This window comes from Urocitellus parryii, unplaced genomic scaffold (assembly GCF_045843805.1).
Source record: "Urocitellus parryii isolate mUroPar1 unplaced genomic scaffold, mUroPar1.hap1 Scaffold_67, whole genome shotgun sequence".
NCBI classification, from domain to species: domain Eukaryota; kingdom Metazoa; phylum Chordata; class Mammalia; order Rodentia; family Sciuridae; genus Urocitellus; species Urocitellus parryii.
The window spans coordinates 1,801,368-1,820,393 of NW_027554122.1; the positions used below are offsets into that span (position 1 = coordinate 1,801,368).

A 19,026-nucleotide genomic window follows, 5' to 3' on the forward strand; every position below is an offset into this window, starting at 1 on the left:
GGATGGTCTTAAGAAAACTGGGCTACAAAAAAAATCTTCCCTGTCTTCTAGCCTCAAGCCATGAAATTTCAAATTATGATAGAATTATATTACTTTTTCAAAAGTGGAGGGAATAATCAGTATGCTAGTCTATATGGAACAGCGTCCTCTATTCATTGATGTAAAAGCCGCCATAGTTGTTATTGCTGGTACTATAAAACCTAGGTTTCACATTCTCCACCATGAGGCTGGAATTCTGCCTGCAAGTCACATCACTGCCTCAATGTGTCCAGGTCTGTTGGAGTCACATTCACCTAAGGTGTTGACTCTTAAACTGGTAGTTTTGCCATCAGGCACAGCAGATCTAGCTGCAACAGGGCAACCATGCCCTTGGCAAGGTATACCTGAGGTGTGGCCAGCCATTCCAATGTAAATTACATTCTTCTCTGTCATTTATATTTTTAACTCTTAAGGTATTAAGGACATGAGAGTATTTTTAAAGAAGGAAATTTTTTTGTTTAAAAACAGTCATATAACTAATTTCTTGATGACTTTGGATTTTGATGGACCAAATACTCCTAAACTGAGACATTTCTTTAAAGTCAGCAAGATCAAGAATAAAGTTTTCCATAGAGAGAAGTATTTCAATGTTAGAACACAATTATCACGTATATTTTTGATCCCTTGTTAAGCCATTAGTTTCTTCTCAAAACTACAGTTATCACAGAACAACGCACTGGAAAAATGACTGCAGGGCATTAGAATGGAAACTAAGGTTTAACAAAAAAAAAAAGTCAGAATTCTATTTTTATTCAAGTAAATCACCATTGGAAGTACTCTATGATTTTTAAGAGCCCGTCTTTTTATTATTGTTATTGTTAGTCTGTGAGTTTTTTTACAAACATCTCTTTCATCTTAATTCAGAATTTTTACATAGTTATCCCACATAAATTCACTTACATTGCATAAAACTTTGGATGCATCAGAAAAGGTGTCAAGGCAAAATAATTTTCATAGGAAGCTCTCAGGTCTGCCTCAGTTATAGTGGAAACAAAATGTTTCCCTTAATTTATTTTTAATACACTCCAACAACCCCCCAAAAACTATATGTTTTAACTTGTCCTTGTAAAGAGAAGATGAGAAATCAAGGCACATGTTTATTTCATAGCAATATGGTAAACATCAGTGAAGTAATCATTAATCATAACTGATTCCTAAGCAAAGATGTTGGCATTGGCGCTACAGCCAGTTACCAGCAACCACTCCAAGTAACTCTAGAACATTAACACCTATTTGATTTGGAGGAGAATAAGGAACATAATGCTGCCCACAGTGTACTGTTCGCCTTTGCCTCTCTCCTTCCTGGGGCCTTGCAACATCACAGGCCATCTGTTAACCAGATGCAAGCACATGAGCCACAGAGTGTGAGAATAAAATTATTAGCATTATTTCCATGGAATGAGTCACGTGGTGATGATAGAAATAATCAGCATTAGCATACTACAATGTTTGTTTTGTTCTTGAATGTTGTAATACCCTAGGGGAAAAAAATTATCTTTATTTGAAAAAGGTTAAAAATGAAAGTATGTGTTATATATCTTTGCTGGAAAACTGTGGGAAATGGATTTGTTGAAACCATATGGAAAGGAAGAGCGAATCAATTAAAAACATAAATCTAATAAATCTAAAATATTTCCAAATGAAATGCTTGTGGTAAACTAATTTCTTGTAAACACTGCACTCAAGTCCCTTGAACAGTCCCAGATGGTGAACTAACTTTGTGGTCTTAAAATAAAAGTCAGCCAAAAAAACCAAAGTGACTACAACTTTATTATTGAAGTAGTGGGAAACATAAGATCCATAATCAACCAATATGTTACTTTGTATTCCTCTGCAAAATTTAAGAGAGTTGGAGAGTTTTACTAGAGAGTTTCAACTAAAATTTAAGTTTATGTATGTTAAATGGAGAAAGAGAATTAAAATAATAATATTGCAGTAAAAAGTGAGGTTAAAAACTATGCTTATATAAAAATATTCCTAAAATGCCATAGTTTTGAAATGTACTACAGGTCTAAAATCCTAAGTTATTGTGAACTATTTTTCAGTTGACAGCTGTAAAATTTTCTTCAAGAAAAATTCAAAAATTTTTTTAAAGTTGGATCATAAATAGAAGCTTGTGATTTACATCTTGACCAAAAATGCTACCTGCTGGAGCCTTACCTGATCCTCTGTTAATTATCCATCAGAAGATTCTGGCATAGACTGCATAGGTAGAAGCTGGCACAGTGTGCCTAAAAGTAAAGCAACTTCCTTCATACTTCTCCAACAACACACCAGCACCATCTGAGCAGTTACATCACATGTTTTTCCTTCTTTACCTTAAGGGAAAAAAAAAAACTATTGCAACACTAGACACTCGATTACTCACACCCTAGGTTTCTTAGAACAAGCTTGTTCATAATTTCCCCAAGAATAATCCATTTAAACAAACCAATTTGTTATATGTTCTATTTATTCAGGAGAAAAAAAATCTAATATTTGTCAAGCATGTGCCATGAGGAGAAATCATGCTAAGTATTTTTTAATTTGTTGTTTTCAAAATCAATTTTTTAAAAAACAAAATATTCCTTCAAAACTTAAGTCTAACTTTTGGAAATTAATGAAACAAATTCTCTTTGCCTCTTTAATATCCATAAAGTATTATATGAATGACAAATAACTACACTTCTTATTTATTTTGGCAAATATGGCTGTTTTATCAGTTGAGTAGAAAAGAACTTTATTTTCTATTTTTACATATTTATTTTTTCTTTCCTTTTGTTTTTTATTTATTAGTTCTAATCAGCTCTTTGATTCATTGTACACAAATGGAGCAGAAATTTTGCTTCTCTAGTTGTATATGCAGTAGAGTTACACCATTTATGCAATCATACATGTACCTAGGGTAATGATGTCTATCTCATTCCACTGTCTTTCCAACCCCTTTGCCCTCTCCCCTCTCCCCTTTGTCCTATCCAAAGGAAAATTCAAAGGAAAAAGCTAGGTGCATTGGTGCACACCTGTAATCCCAGAAATTTGGAAGGCTGAGGCAGGAGGCTCATAAGTTCAAGGCTCAGTAACTTAGCAAGACCATGTCTCAAATAAAAATAAAAAAGGTTGGAGTTGTAGCACAATGGTAGGGCACCCCTGGGTTTGATACCTCTAGTACTGAAGAAAAATAAATTAAAGAAAAACACAAAATCTCCTTCAAGATATATTTAAATCCCATGGTCAATAAGCTACAATTACCCTGATTGACTACCTTATTCTTGCTTTAGGAGTATTTTAGGAGTGTTTTTTGTTGTTGTTGTTGTTTTTTTTTAATAGAGAGAGAGAGAGAGAGAGAGAGAGAGAGAGAGAGAGAGAGAAAGAGAGAATTTCAATATTTATTTTTCAGTTTTCGGCGGACACAACATCTTTGTTTGTATGTAGTGCTAAGGATCGAACCCAGGCCACACGCATGCCATGCGAGCACACTACCACTTGAGCCACATCCCCAGCCCCTTTAGGAGTGTTGTAGTACTGACATTTTTAAAATCCAAAATAAACTTGTAAATTAAAAATACAAATTAACAAAATAATATTTATACTGTAATCCCATGTTTTTTTTTAAAAAAAAGTCCACTAAACTTAAATGATAAATATATATAAATAACATACTATAGGTATAAAAGAACATATACTAAACAGGAAAGTGAAAAAGGAAGTAATAACAGCTTTAATTTATTTTTAATTTGTATTTATCTCTATGTTGTATGAAACTATTACAATAAGAACATAATAATAGTTTTTGTAATTCTAAAAATATAATTGCAAAGACAATTTTGTAAAACCATATCGCCACCTACTGGAAAATGCAGAATATGTAATAAATCAAGAAACTACTGCTTCACAGTATCACAGAAAATTCAATAGTAACAACTAATGATAAAAACAAGCCGTAGAGACTGAAATTCTGGTGGCCTAGTAAAACAGAGCACCTCACATTTTGATGAATACTAAAGTTTTTTTTCCATTAAGGGCTGTTCTACTTTAAGAACTTGCACAGCAGATGAACCCCATTGCAAGGAAATGATTGCTGCCCCACTCAGATTCAAGGAGCAACACTGCTTGTACAGCACCTGGCCTGTCAAGAGTATTTTAGCACTTAAAAGCCTTCTGCTATACCACCTTGTATGCTGAACTGGAACACATCACTTTCTGGTTTTAAAAGTCTATAAAATTTATTCCTAAAACCAGATAATTTCCAAAACCATTTTTTTTAAAGAAAGACTTCATTTATTATATAAAAAAACATTCCATATATTTTACTATTACTTAATCACCTGGGGCTGCAACTAAAACTAAAAGATAAAGCTGTTACTCGGCATGCATGAGGACCTAGGTTCAATCCCCAGTACCATACAAAAAAAAAAAAAAAACAATGATTACATATCAACTTTACATATGTTACCTTTGATTTCTGCAGAAGTATCAATATTTGACACATTGATATTCAAGTCCTCCAAATCAAAACTATCACATTCTTTCAGTATTTTGGCTTGGTTGAAGTAATCGTTAGTATCTCGTGGCTGAATCTCTTTGAGAATTATTTGTAAGCGGCTTGCTGACTCTGCAAGAAAGACCTGAAACTCCAGTTCCACATCCCATGCAGATTCACTTGGGGGTACCTGCACTAAAAATTGTGTAATTTTCAGCACCTGATAATAACCTCTATTAGAAGAGACAGAGTAGGTAATGTGAAAATTATTTGTATAGAGTCTTCATGATATTTAAGTAGACTTTTTTTTTAACGGGGGTGCAGTGTTGGGTATTGAATCTGAGGCCTTGTGCATGCTAGGCAAATGCTCTACCACTGAGCCACATCCCCAGCCCCCTTTAAGTGTACTTTTAAAACATGGCAATTTGGGCTGAAGATATGATAAAAAATACAACCATAACCATCCACAAAACAAAGGCTGCCATTTCATTTACATTGCTTCTTTGTTGTCTTAAGAATCTCAAACATGGGGCTGAGGTTGTAGCTTAGCAGTAGAGCACTTGCCTAGCATGCAAGAGGTGCTGGGTTCAATACTCAGCAAAATAAAGGGAAGGTGTGCTGGGGTGTGGCTCAGTGGTAAAGCGCTTGCCTGCCCTGTGTGAGGCACTGGGTTCTATCCTCAGCACCACATAAAAGTAAATAAACAAAATAAAGATACTGTGTCCATGTACAACTAAAAATATTTTTTTAAATAATTAAATAAATGAAGGTTAAAAAAAAGAATCTCAAACATGATGCTTATCATGTGAAAGAAGTCCAATAAATTTCAATTAATTTTAAGAGGTTGTTTCCCTATCTGCAATATAATTTAAAAATATAAATGTTAAAAAAATTCTTTAAAATTAACAACCAAACAGTCTTTCATAAAAATATCATGAAGACTCCATATTTGGCTTTAAATACATCATATAATATACTGCTTTCTCAGTGTGGTTTACAGTCCTAGTATTACATTAAATTTCATTTTTACTCAATGAGCACTCACTAGATTAGAAGTAAGTTCCATGAATGCAACACTTTGTACACTGCGGAGTACCAGTGCCTAGAACAGAAACTGGTTCATGGCCAACGTTCAATAACATGGGCTGAACGAATAAATGAATGGCTAGGTAATAAGAAGTTAGCCAAGCTCTGACTTTTTTTTTAATATACACATTTTAGTTGTTGATTAACCTTTATTTTATTTATCTATTTATTTATATGTGGTGCTGAGAATCCAACCCAGGACTTCACACATATTAGGCAAGCACTCCACCACTGAGCCACAACCTCAGCCCCCAAGCTCTGACTTTTTAAAAATACCAACAGGTAATCATGCAGAATAGATGAACAAATCAAAGAACAGGTATTAGCCATACATCTATTATTTATACTTATATTTTAGGTACTGTTGGAAATATAAAGATTCAAATTGCTATCATGAAAATACAACCAATGTGTTATGCTCATTTGTCTCTTCACTGAAATTTTGTCCCAAACTTCAATAGCCATGTAAAAGTAACAGTAGCTCAAAAGATACTATACAAAGATGAGGAAAAATCAGAATAAAATTTCAAGGATCCTGTTCATTTATTCTATGGTTCTTGGGAGGTTTTTTTCCAAGAAATTCAGAATGCATGACAGATAACATGGGGAAGAAGGGAGAAAAATAAAGACAATCAAAAGATGAGACAGAATTTTTTAAAAGTCTGTGAGCCAAAGATATTTTAAAACTCCCTACACAAAGAATTTTAGCATACCCTATAGGCTCTTTCTACAATAGGTAACTGAAATATTCAAGACCTTTGATCCAGAATAATCTGGTATTTACCTGATCCAAATATCAGCTATAAGACTACATGTTTTGGGCTGGGGCTATAGCTCAGTGGCAGAATGCTTACCTAGCATGTGTGAGGCACTGGGTTCAATCCCCAGCACCACATAAAAATAAATAATTTTCAAAAGTTAAAAAACAAAGACTACTTTATTTTCATGTACAAAGAAAGAAAGCTAAAACATTAACCTAAATAAATGTGTCTTAGCATCATGAACCAACACATTATCCAACTTATTATTATTCTTTAAAAAAGCCAACATTTTCCATGTAAAACACACTGCTCCAGGCCACTTTAAATATCATCCCAAGGTATTTCATTGTATGGACAGCATGTGTTCATAATATACTCAGACTCTTCCTAATAAAAGGCTCTCATCTGCATTACAAAATGCATTCACAAACTTTAACCTGAAATATAAATTTACTTCATTTTAAATGTACACTTTATGTTTGTGCACATCTTTAATAGCCAATCTTTTTGGACTTGTTCAAGTACCCATGCATGCCACAGTAGGACCTCCCAGACACTAAGCTTGGCTCCTATCCTTTCAGTAATTGTTCATTCACTGATATATTCATAATCAATAAATATTTACTATTTTCCTTCTTCTACAGGCCTTTCTTATTTTCTCAACTTAGCTTTTATATCTCTCCAAAGGTATGATTACCAAAGAAGAGAGAAAGATGATATAATAATCAAACAACAGCACTATAGCTCTCTTTGTCTGCTGACCTGAATCAGTGTCCATGGGGATGAAGTCCTCAGGGGAGGAACTCTGAATGACCGGAGACACCACAGCAGAAAGCCTGTAGGACATGGACAGGAGTTTCTCCACCAAAAGTCTCCACTCACTCACCAACTGCAGGCTGCAGCAACAAGGACATTAGGGACACTTATATCAAAAGCAAAAAACAAATATTAATAATGGAAATTGATACATAAAAGGAGTTGAGCTTGGGATGTGGCTCAAGCGGTAGCACGCTCGCCTGGCATGTGTGCGGCCCGGGTTCGATCCTCAGCACCACATACCAACAAAGATGTTGTGTCCGCCGAGAACTAAGAAATAAATATTAAAAAAATTCTCTCTCTCTCTCTCTCTCTCTCACTCTAAAAAAAAAAGAATGTGTTTCAAAATTGTGTAATACATGAAATACTTGAAACACAAAAAAGTATAAACAGATTTATAAGTCTAATTTTCTATTCTCTTTAAGGCAGCAGACTATATTCCATTCCCAGGACACACTGATAAGAGGCGAAAGCTGGGGCCTAAGTGTGCTTCTGAGAGGAGAGGCGGCTGTGGATGTTCTTACTTTAGTGGTAACTTCTGCAGGGCTCCTGTTATACAGTGAACTCGCCCATACATTGGAAACGATGCCACTGCCTGAAGCAAGGAATTTTCAGCTTGAGCTACCTTTTCCTCAAGATTTTCCATCAAGCACTTGATAACTAGAAAAAGCAAAGAGAAAACAATACCCATTTTAAAACACATTTATAAATTTATGGATAGCAAAACAGTACCCATGAAAAAAACTCAACCTAACTTCATACTTGAACCAGAAAGAGATTTTTCAAGGTTATCTGGCTCACTGCCCATTTCTAGTTAAAGATACTAGTTAAAGAACTGAGTGTCTTCCCTAATTGCCTGGATTCATTATGCATTCACTCTGAACCTCCTCTAGCTGGGGTATCAAAGCCCAGGTCCGTGTGGCATGTGCTAATTGGTCAAGAGATAACTTTTAAAAACAGCTTTCGTGACACATATTTCACACACCATGCAATTCACACATTTAATGCATACAAGTCAATGTTTTTTAGTATATTCAGAGATATAGGCATATACCACATTCTAGAACATTTTTTTTTATCCACCCAAAGACCTTTACCTATTTGCAGTTTCTTCCTCTCTGCACCTCTATCCTTCCACTGCCCTCAGCAATCATAACCTACCTTTTGTCCCTTTAGATTTTGCTATTCTGGACATTCCACATAAGTGGAATTACACAATAAAAGGTCTTCCATAATTGGCATCTTTCACTTAGCATAACATTTTCCATGTTCACGCTGCCACATATACAAATGCTTCATTCTTTATTTCATATGGATGCATAATAGTTCACTGTATGACCATACATTTTTATTTATCCATTTATCAGTTGATAGACATGTGAATTATTTCTACTTTTTGGCTACTATAAATGATTCTGCTATGAAAATTCTTGTACAATTTTTATTTGGGCATGTTTTCATTTCTCTAGGTAAATGTCTGTTAAGGAATAAATGTTTGTGTCCCTACTCCTAACCCCCAACATACATATAGTATTTCTACTTTTATTTTAGGTACTATGGAAAATATGAAGACTTAGATTGCTATCATGATGATTCAACCAAGTGTGTTATGCTTATTTGTTGCTTCTCTGAAACAGGACAATAGATTAATAAATTGTGGTAAATCTGTATAACATATACAATGCTTTCAAAATTATGTGAAACCAAATTTATGACAATACATTGGTGGTAAATTAAAAAGAAAAACAAAATGAAAGATTAAGTAGAATAAAGAAGAGGCTTCTTCTTCTTTTTTTTTTTTTTTTTTTTTTTTAGGAGATGGGTGTCTCCCTGTGTTGCTCAAGGCAGGGATCCTCTTGCCTCAGCCTCCAGAGAAGCTGGGATCCCAGGTATGGGCCACTGCATCCAGCTAATAAACTGAGGAGTTGTTTTTTTGTTTGTTTTGGGAGGTTTTTTACTATTGTTATTTTGTTTTGTTTTGTTATTCTGAGATCAAACCTGGCCTTAGGCAGGCTAAGCACATTCTCTACCACTGAGCTCTACCTCTACCCCTCTTCTACTTCTTAAGCTGTCATCACCTAACTAGTGAACAAAATTTATGAAGCTTTTCTATTTCTATTACTTAAACCTTATTTACTCAAGTGTTCTTTGCATGTCTGAAATGAAGTTCTAATATATCTTAGGCTGGGGTTGTGGCTCAGCGGTAGAACGCTTGCCTAGCACATGCAGGGCCCTGGGTTCGATTCTCAGCACCACATAAAAATAAGCAAAACAAAACAAAATAAAGGTATCGTGTCCAACTACAACTAAAAAATAAATATTTTAAAAAATAAAAAAATAAAAAATAAAATATCTTAAAAGGCTTTCTGTGACGCATGCGCTCCCCAGCACACCCCAATTGCAGTCCTCTTCCAGGGTCTCCTTTTGGACCTAGCCTTGAAGCAACTAAAGTGGGCAAATGTCGTCTTCTATGATTCTGTCATCTCTCTGCGGACTTAAAGGCCACGTTCCCACCAGAACTACCTATACCTCCTACTTTTCTCCCACTACAGGTTTCATCATGGCCTTTTTTATCATCTTGAAAAAATAATTTGCAACTTTCTTTCTATATCTGACCTATATATGAGTTGCAAAATTTGTATCTAGCCAGGCACTGTGGCCCATGCCTATAATCCCAGCAGCTCAGCAGGCCGAGACAGGAGGGATGGCGAGCTCAAACCCAGCCTCAGAAACTCAGTAAAAATCCTGTCTCTAATGAAATATAAAAGGGGACTCAGTGGTTAAAGTGCTTAACCTGGTTCAATCCCTGGTACTAATATATATATATATATATATATATATATATATATATATATATATATATATATATATTTGTATCTATTCATATACCCACTACAATTCCAAAATAAAGATTTACTAGCATAAAATTAAGACTATAAATCCCAAACAAATATTTGCTGAAAACCACTAGATCTAACCCATTTCTGAGCCAAGATTTTAGAATAGGCTATATAAAAATATAAAAGGGAAGGGAGCATGACAGTCAATCAGAACATAAACTCCAACAGATAAGGGAACTCTGCTCTGTATAGAAATAATGAAGTTGATCTGTCTATAATGTGGTAAAATTTCTGCAGAATAAAAGAGTAGACATTCAATAGAGAAATCGGTCCTCTTTTAAAAAGTACTTTATTAGGGCTGGGATTGTGGCTCAGAGGCAGAGTGCAAAACAAAAAGAAAGACAAAAAGAGCAGGGGCTTGAGCTAGGCGGAGGCTAGGGCTGAGGCCAGAGTCAGAGCAGAACACTTAGGAGAGAATAGTTGCTAACCTCAAGTACTCTTCATTATAGAAATAATGAAGCTGATCTGTCTATAATGTGGTAAAATTTCTGCAGAATAAAAGAGCAGACATTCGATAGAGAAACAGGTCCTCTTTTAAAAAGTACTTTATTAGGGCTGGGGTTGTGGCTCAGAGGCAGAGTGCTTGCCTAGCATGTGTGAGGCACTGGGTTCGATTCTCAGCACTGCATATATATAAATGAATAAAATAAAGGTTCATCAACATATAAAAAATATTTTTTTAAATAGTACTTTATTAATGGACATTTGTATATCAATTTATTTAACAAAAATTCTCTGTTTAGAAACAAATATTATAGCTGAGTTCACTGTTTATTAACAAAAAAGGAACTGCAGGCATTTATATGCTGGTAAACTCTTAAATAAAAAAACCACAAGTAAGGCTGGGGTTGTGGCTCAGAGGCAGAGCACTTGCCTAGTATGCGTGAGGCACTGGGTTCGAGCCTTAGCAATACATAAAAATAAAATAAAGGTATTATGTCCACCTACATCTAAAAAATAAATGTTTAAAAAATTATAAAAAAAACAACATGAGTAAATGTTTAACCATGAGATAATCTAACCAATGAATGGTGAGAGAATAAGATATGGTTTTGATTAACAACAACAAAAAAGGAGCAAAAGGTCATTTCCTCAATACAAACCCATCAGTGTGTTCCTTTCCACCACGGCAGCAGATTTTTCCATCACCACATGCGTTCTGCTGGGGTGTAGCCACAGAAAGGAACCAGGGCAGAGCATCCTGCCAGATTAAAAATCTCAGCAGGTAGGAGGCTGTTATGCAGTCATAGGGTTTCATGCTTCTGCTGAGCTCCAGAGCTGCCTGGAATAAGCCTTGAAGTTTCTCAGAATCCTAGAATGAAGTACAGTCTCAGTCACTGCCATGGAAGAGTTCCAAGATTTGATGGAATAACACATAATAAAAACCACAGCCTACCATATAACTAACTCAGTATGAAGATTAATTTATTTTCTCCCTGAATGTGTTAGTTTTTCTTATAGCAATTGATGATAATTATTATTAGTTCAGAGATGAAGATGCTTAAAATGCTTTCAATTGGAAAATTCAACACTACAAGCTATCATTTATTCATTCATTTATTTATTTAGGTACAAGGGATTGAAATAAAAGGCACTCAACCACTGAGGCACATACCCAGCCCTATTTTGTATTTTATTTAGAGACAGGGTCTCATTGAGTTGCTTAGCACCTCACTTTTGCTGAGGCTGGCTTTGAACTTGTGATCCTCCTGCCTCAGCCTCTTGAGCAGCTAGGATTACAAGCATGTGCCACCATGCCCAGCAGCTATCATTTTTTAAAAACTGAAGTCTTTCTTCAGCAAAAGTGTACTTTTTCCTATAGAAATTCACTATGGCTACAGTCAAATCACCTTCGTTGTTTCTATAGAATGTAATCTTTTTCCTCACAGTTTATGTTTTACCTGGCCAAATTATATGTCTGCCCTTCTTCTCCGTCCCCTTTCCCATACACGTAGTTCAATGCAGAAAATTACAAAGCCACAGGGAGGTTATTCATTGTGAAATTCCACATATATAAGTGGGAAATGAAGTAATCAGATCAGCCTCAGAAATCTGCATCTGAACTCCCACACCTAGATCTCCTATAAATATCCACTCACATAGCCTAAAGAAGCCAAAACAAAGAGGGTTCACTGCAATAGTCATGGAAGGCCCTGGATGGACAACAGGAGTCATGGGTCCCAGTTCTAATTCAACAGCTGACAGGCCATGTGCTCACCACTCTGGAAATCAGGGGTTGAATTCTCAATACTATTCTGATTCTACTAGGATTATTCCATAATTGTCTAGTACATGGGGAAATATTTTAGAACCTCAATTTTTAGGCTTATTATAGATATTTAAAGATGTCTTATAATTTCAAAATAGTAGATATCTAATGTGCTGATTTGATTATCAGTTTAAGTTCTTTGTCATTTGATATGTTTAATTTTCTATGACCTAAACTTAAAAATAGTGGCCAGCCAGGTGTAGTAGTGCACGCCTGTAATTCTAGAAACTCAGGAAGCTGAGGCAGGAGGAGCACAGGTTTGAAGCCAGCCTGGGCAACTCAATAAAACCCTGTCTCTGAATAAATAAAAGGGCTAGGGATTAGCTCAGTGGTAGAGCACCCCTGGGTTCAGTCACCAGTACTTCCTAAAAAAAACCAACTCAAATTTAAATATATATAAAAAGTAACAATTAAGCACCTAAAACATTTTGACAACTGATAGTGTCCTTGAATGGTATTATTAGGCAATTAGTTAAAATAAACGAATAAATAGACTTTGAAATCTAAATATCTTTGCTCTACCATCTTAGATCAATCAAAATACAACATGAAGACCTAAGCTCCACAGAAAGAAGGGCAGTAAACCAAGTGAGTGGTAAAGACATATTTAGAAAGTTATGTCATCACAAATATGTATTAAATATAGGGTACTTAGTTAACATTTTTAAAAATTTTGAACACCTATTCAAATGACCAGTTTACCAACAGGCAAGCCAGACCAGAGAGAATAAGCAAAAGCCTACAGCAAGCCACATGTGGCACCAAATTTTCTGAATTTTACATTAGTGTCTTTATAACCAAGTGCGTTTTTACCAAATTAGAGATGTAGAGGCTCCCTAAAGGCCCTGCATAGCTTATCTAAGAATCAGGTCTTTTACAGATGTGCTACAATATACCTTCTTCACTCCAAGAACTCTCAAAATTTTTGCCAGAAAAGAAGCATAGCCTTATATGTGATACAAGGCTACAAGTAATGAATGGTAAGGGAGTAGGAGCTAAGAGAGGAAGAGTCTCTTATATTAAAACTCTATTGGGTACAAGAGTTAGCAAACTAAGCACCAAAGAACCTTCTGCTCACCAGGGCACCTGGAAGATCACAGGCACAGGTAGAAACTGGAGAGCAATTCCCAATTTGGATCCAAATCAGGAAAGATACCCTGAGATCTTGCAATGTCATAAAAGCCACAGAAACAAACACTGTGCTCTCTGGTATGTGCCCCTACAGAATACCACTACACCTACAAGCTGGCAAGCCCTAAATACAGCCTAAGGCCCTGACCATTCAGAGCTCAGCAACAGGCAACCTTGATCTCTACAGCACTCTAACAGAGAGCTATAGCAAAACTCTAGAGCCAGTACTCTGCTGATAACCCCAGCAGACAGCCCCAGAATGCACCTCAAGTACAAAGTAAAAAGCCTAGTGAGGGGATTCCTGAAGACCCACCCCATGCTGTACCTTCACTGCCTTCACTCTGAAGCCCATATTTGGCTCCTACTCCAAGACAGGAAGAGCAGGGGCTTGAGCTAAGCGGAGGTTAGGGCTGGGGCCAGAGTCAGAGCAGAACACTTGGGAGAGAATAGTTGCTAACCTCAAATACTCTTTTTGAGTTTCAGTCTCTGTTTAGCTATTGCTTATTGGAAGACCAGAAGCATGTTCTCTACCCTATGTACATTCAGCTTCCCAGGAACATGAAGATTAACTTAGAAAACTCAAGTTACTGTAAATGATATGTTTTGATCAAATATTACGTGGCCACGTGAACTGGGGAGACTATCATTAACTGAAATCTACTAGTAATCTTATAAATAATAAAACCTACTGCTTCCTATGCTACTCATTTGAACAAAGCAATTTAAAAAGAAAAAGAAGAAGAAGAAACCAGGCTCACTGATTTGGACTTTCTCTTTTGCAACATTTCTACCCCACAATAACAGAGACATTAATGACTGAAAGAAACAGTCAAAAGACATAAGAGGACAGACACAAAGAATCAAGATAATTCTCAGACTGTGTTATCTATGCTAAAATAGTAGATTTTCATGCCTATATCATATTTACATTTCCATAGGAAAAGTCCAAATACCTGAAATTGTACAACTGCTATTGATAATTTCATCAGAAGATCAATGCTAAAGTTTTCATGTCTTCAAAAGTACTGGTAAAACATTCTTTTAGTATTTGGAAACAATCAACATCAATATCATCGCTCAGCTGATACACTGTTTGGCCTCTATCTGAAAAAAATAGTTAAAATGAATTTAAAATTTAAATTTAAAAAAAAATTTAAAAAGTTAAAATGAATTTAAGAAAAAGGAAAACAACCTTCTGAAGTTATCAAATTTATAGAAAATTATTTCAAAAATCCACACTTCATACTTCACTCACAATACTACTTTATTTCATACTTTGCCACACTAGCATGAAGACACTTTTCCATTAATTTATTTTTTCATATGACAAAATTTAAAAAAAGTGGTTTTCCATTTAGGAAATAAGCTTTATAAAGAAATTCAAAACAATTTCATTCTTTTTCAAAAGGTATCATATAAAAGATTCCTAAGTAATTTTTAAAAAATAAATAAAACCAAAAAAATTTAGGAACATATCTTTTGAAAAATCTTCATAAAACTTCTTGATCTAGTATGCCACAATGAAATCCTTCATTCTGTATAAATAATATGCACCAATAAAACATTTTTTAAATTTTTAAAAACTTGACCTAGAATCCAAAGTCCTACTGTATTTTAGAATGAAATGACACAGAATAATGTTATTTTTATGTTTATCTTTATTTGAGGTTTATTTTAATAGGGCATATTCTACATCTTATTATTTTTATATTCACCCCCCATATTCCTGGGATAAATTCCACTTGGTCATAGTATACAATATTTTTAATACACTGTTGTGTTTAGTAGTGTTTTGCTGAGAATTTTCCTTCTGTATTCACAGGGATATTGGTCTGCAGTTTTCTTTCAGTATCTTTGTTTGGCTTTGGTATCAGGGTAAGGAGAGCCTCACAGAATAAGTTAGGAGGTGATCACTCTCTAATTTTGTGAGAGGTTAGGAGGGACTGGTGTTATAAATGTTTGGTAGAATTCACCAGGGAAGCCCCTTGGCTTGGACTTTTCTTTGCTGGCAGGGTTTTTGTTGTTGTTGTTCTTTTTAGTTACACATGACAGTAGCGTGTATTTTGACATATCATACATACATGGAGTATATCTTCCCATTCTTGTGGTTGTACATGATGTGGTCTTACTCTAGTCATGGGCTGGTAGGCTTCTGATTAACTATTTCAATCTCTTGTCATAGGTTTGTTCAAATTACTATTTCTTCCCAAGTCAGAATTTTTTATGTTTCTAGTGACCTGCTCATTCCAGGAGATTGTTCATTGTATTGACTTATTATCCTTTAATTGCTGTAAGTGTAGAAATGACCCTACTTTCTTTCTTTTCTTTTCTTTCTATTTTTTTTTTTTTTTTTGTGGTGCTGGGGATTGAGCGCAGGGCTTTGTGTATACAAGGCAAGCACTCTACTAACTGAGCTATATCCCCAGTCCAAAATGTCTCTACTTTCATTGCTGATTTTAGTTATTTGCAACTTTTTTGTTTTTTCTTAGTCCAGCCTAGCTAAAAATTTTGTCAATTTTGTTGATCTTTAAAAAAAAAAAAAAAAAAAAACAAGCTAACTTCTGGTTTTGTTGATTCTCTATTGTTTTTCTATTCTGCATTTTATCTATCTCTGTTCTAATCTTTATTATTTCCTTCCTTCTCCTTGTTTGAGGTTAAGTTTGTTCTTGTAATTTCTTGAGGCATTAGTTAGGTTACTGACTTGAGACCTTTCTTACTTTTTAATGTAGGAATTTACAGGTACATATTTCCTTATGAGCACGGCTTTTGCTGTATTCCATAAGTTTGGGTATGTCATGTTTTCGCTTTCATTGATCTCAAGGCATTTTCTAACTTGCTTCATGATTTTTTTTCTTTGACCAACTGGGTAAGAGACATTCAAATCTGAAGTTTTCTCTTACACTACTGTATGGAAGTGCTAGCATTCCCCACTGTCCCTGGCACTCTCTATCTCCCATTTGTCTTCCTGAAATGCTTTTTTCATAGAACTCATCTCCATCTGAATTTCTACATATTGTTAACTACTCTCCATCTCACTTCACTAACATACAAACTCCAAAAAAGGAAACACTTGCTTTCATACACTCCATTATCCTTAGCTGTTTGACATATAATAAGCACTAAATTAATACTTCCAGAACAAATCCTCTTAATCTAATTGTAGAATTCAATTTCTCACCTTGAATATTGGGACATTTAATTCTACTTAATGCATGTGAACTATTCTTCATGGTCTAGAATACAATTGAGGAAAGGCAGAAATCATTTTGACTATTACCAAATCATAGTTCTTCTATAAAATAATGTAAAATCCCCACATTAAAGCTCTTATGATGAATATGAATGATGAATTTGCATTTTGCATCCTATATTTCAAAGTCATGGCTCTTCAGCCTTCTTTAAAAGTTATGGATGTAGTATGGCTTGCTACATTTGCATTATCCCCACATTGTTTAATTAATATAAGTACTTATGACATCAGAAACAGCATAATTATATATATTATATATAAGTATATAATAAGATACATATTAGGATGGGGTTGTAGCTCAGTGGTAGAGTGCTTGCCTTGCACTTGCAAGGCACTGGATTCAATCCTCAGCACCACATAAAAATAAATAAAGGTATTGTGTCCATCTACAACTAAAACAAAAAATATTTTTAAAAATTAAGATACATATAGATATAAAATAAAGTTTCCATATAAGAAACTTTCCATCTTCCATTAGGAAGATGACTTAAGTTGTTCATTTTCAAAGTATACTTAAATATATTAAATTTTTCTCCTGACAGAAAAATACATATCTAATACAGTCTAGTATTTTCCTCATACACTTAGATTTAGTATAAATACATGAAACATGCAAAAAAAATTTTGTTGAATGTGTAAAGTAATTGATCACTCTCAGATAAACCTGAAATTCAGTTGTAGCACCGCTGAAATTCCCTGAACTAATGGGTACCCTGGTATTCACTTTCTGTGGATACTGTAACAAATTTAGTAGTTTAAAAACAACAGAAATCCATTCTCATAGGAGCCAGAAGTCCAAAGCCAAAGAGTCAACAGGGCCGCGCTCAATCCACAGGCTCTAAAGGAGCCTCCTCTAGACTGTGGTAACTGCCTGCATTCTATGGTTTGTAGCTACCTCACCACAACCTCCACCTCCACTGTTACCCTGCCTGCTCTTCAGTGTGCCATATCTTTCTCTGCATCTTTCTTAAGAGAAAACTTTTGATGGCATGTGCAGCCCACCCAGATAATAAATTATCACAATATCCTTAACTTAATCACATCTGTGCAAAAGCCCCTTTTCCATGTAAGGTTCACATTCACTGGTTCTAAGGATTTGACATAGATGCTTTGGGGGACCTTTTCTCAGCCTATCATCCCTACCTAAGTGAGGTGTTTATCACTGTGAATAATGGGATGAGCCAATTTCACATTATCTCCTGCTAGGATGCCCTGAGAACATTGTATCAACTATGTAATATTCCTGCCCAAAATGCATAACTTGAATCAAAACATCAGGAAACAATGAGACAACACTCAACTAAGACATGATCTTCCAATATGTCAATGGCATTAGATAAGAAACTTTACAGATCAGAGGAAGGTAAAAAGAAGCTTAAGACTAAAACACAATGTGTGAGCTAGGGCTGCTTCCCAGTTCATGGGAAATTTGTTTTTCCTATAATAGACCATTTGTTGAGACAAGTGGCAAAACTTGAACATGGACTACATATTAGATAATAGCACTTATCAACATTAAATTTCCTGAATTTGATCATTATGTGATGGTTATAAAACTAATAAGAGATAACAGATAAAGTAAACATGATAAAATATTAAAAACAAACGAATTTAGGGTAGAAGGTACATGGCTATCCATTAAACTACTACTAAAACTTTGCTGCTGGGATGATTTTTTTTTAATAAAAACTGAAAATTTATGTCCTTCAAATGAAGCAAACAGGTATTAACAGCAAATAACTTACATTCCCATTTTAAAAAAATACTTTATCTAATAATTTTTTAGAAAAAGAGAAAAAAAAACAGATAAAATGTGACATTCTCCAGTCTTCTGGCCATACCCTGCTAAAGAGCAGCTGAGAAGGGTATTTTCCTACTTGACCAGAGTCAAGGAAAGCTCAGAGCAGACAAGAAATCCACATTAAGCCGGGCATGTGGCGCATGCCTATAATCCTAGCAACTTGGAACCCTGATGCAGGAGGATTACAAGTTCATAGCCAGCCTCAGCAACTTAGCAAAGCCCTAAAAAACTGAGGAAGACCCTGCCTCTAAATAAAATATAAAAAGGTGGGTGGGAATGTGGCTCAGTGTTCAAGCACCTATGGGTTCAATTCCCGGTACCAAAAAAAAAAAAAAAAGAAACCCATATTAAATTATACATTACACTCATGTACAGGGACAAAGAATCATTTCTTGTCAAAAAGGAAATAAAATGATTCAAAGAGGGAAGCTAAGTGCTTATCCTTTTGAGTACCCCACAGAAGGAAAACAGAATATCACTAAACCAGAATGCCTGGCAATGACATTCTCATAAT

The 19,026-nt window shown here is 35.1% G+C and overlaps 1 pseudogene; it reads right to left on the bottom strand.

Annotated features, from left to right (window-relative positions):
* Positions 1-7,681: 7,681 nt before the first annotated feature.
* LOC144252916 (tRNA (32-2'-O)-methyltransferase regulator THADA-like) overlaps positions 7,682-19,026 on the bottom strand; it is a 36,290-nt pseudogene continuing 24,945 nt past the window's right edge.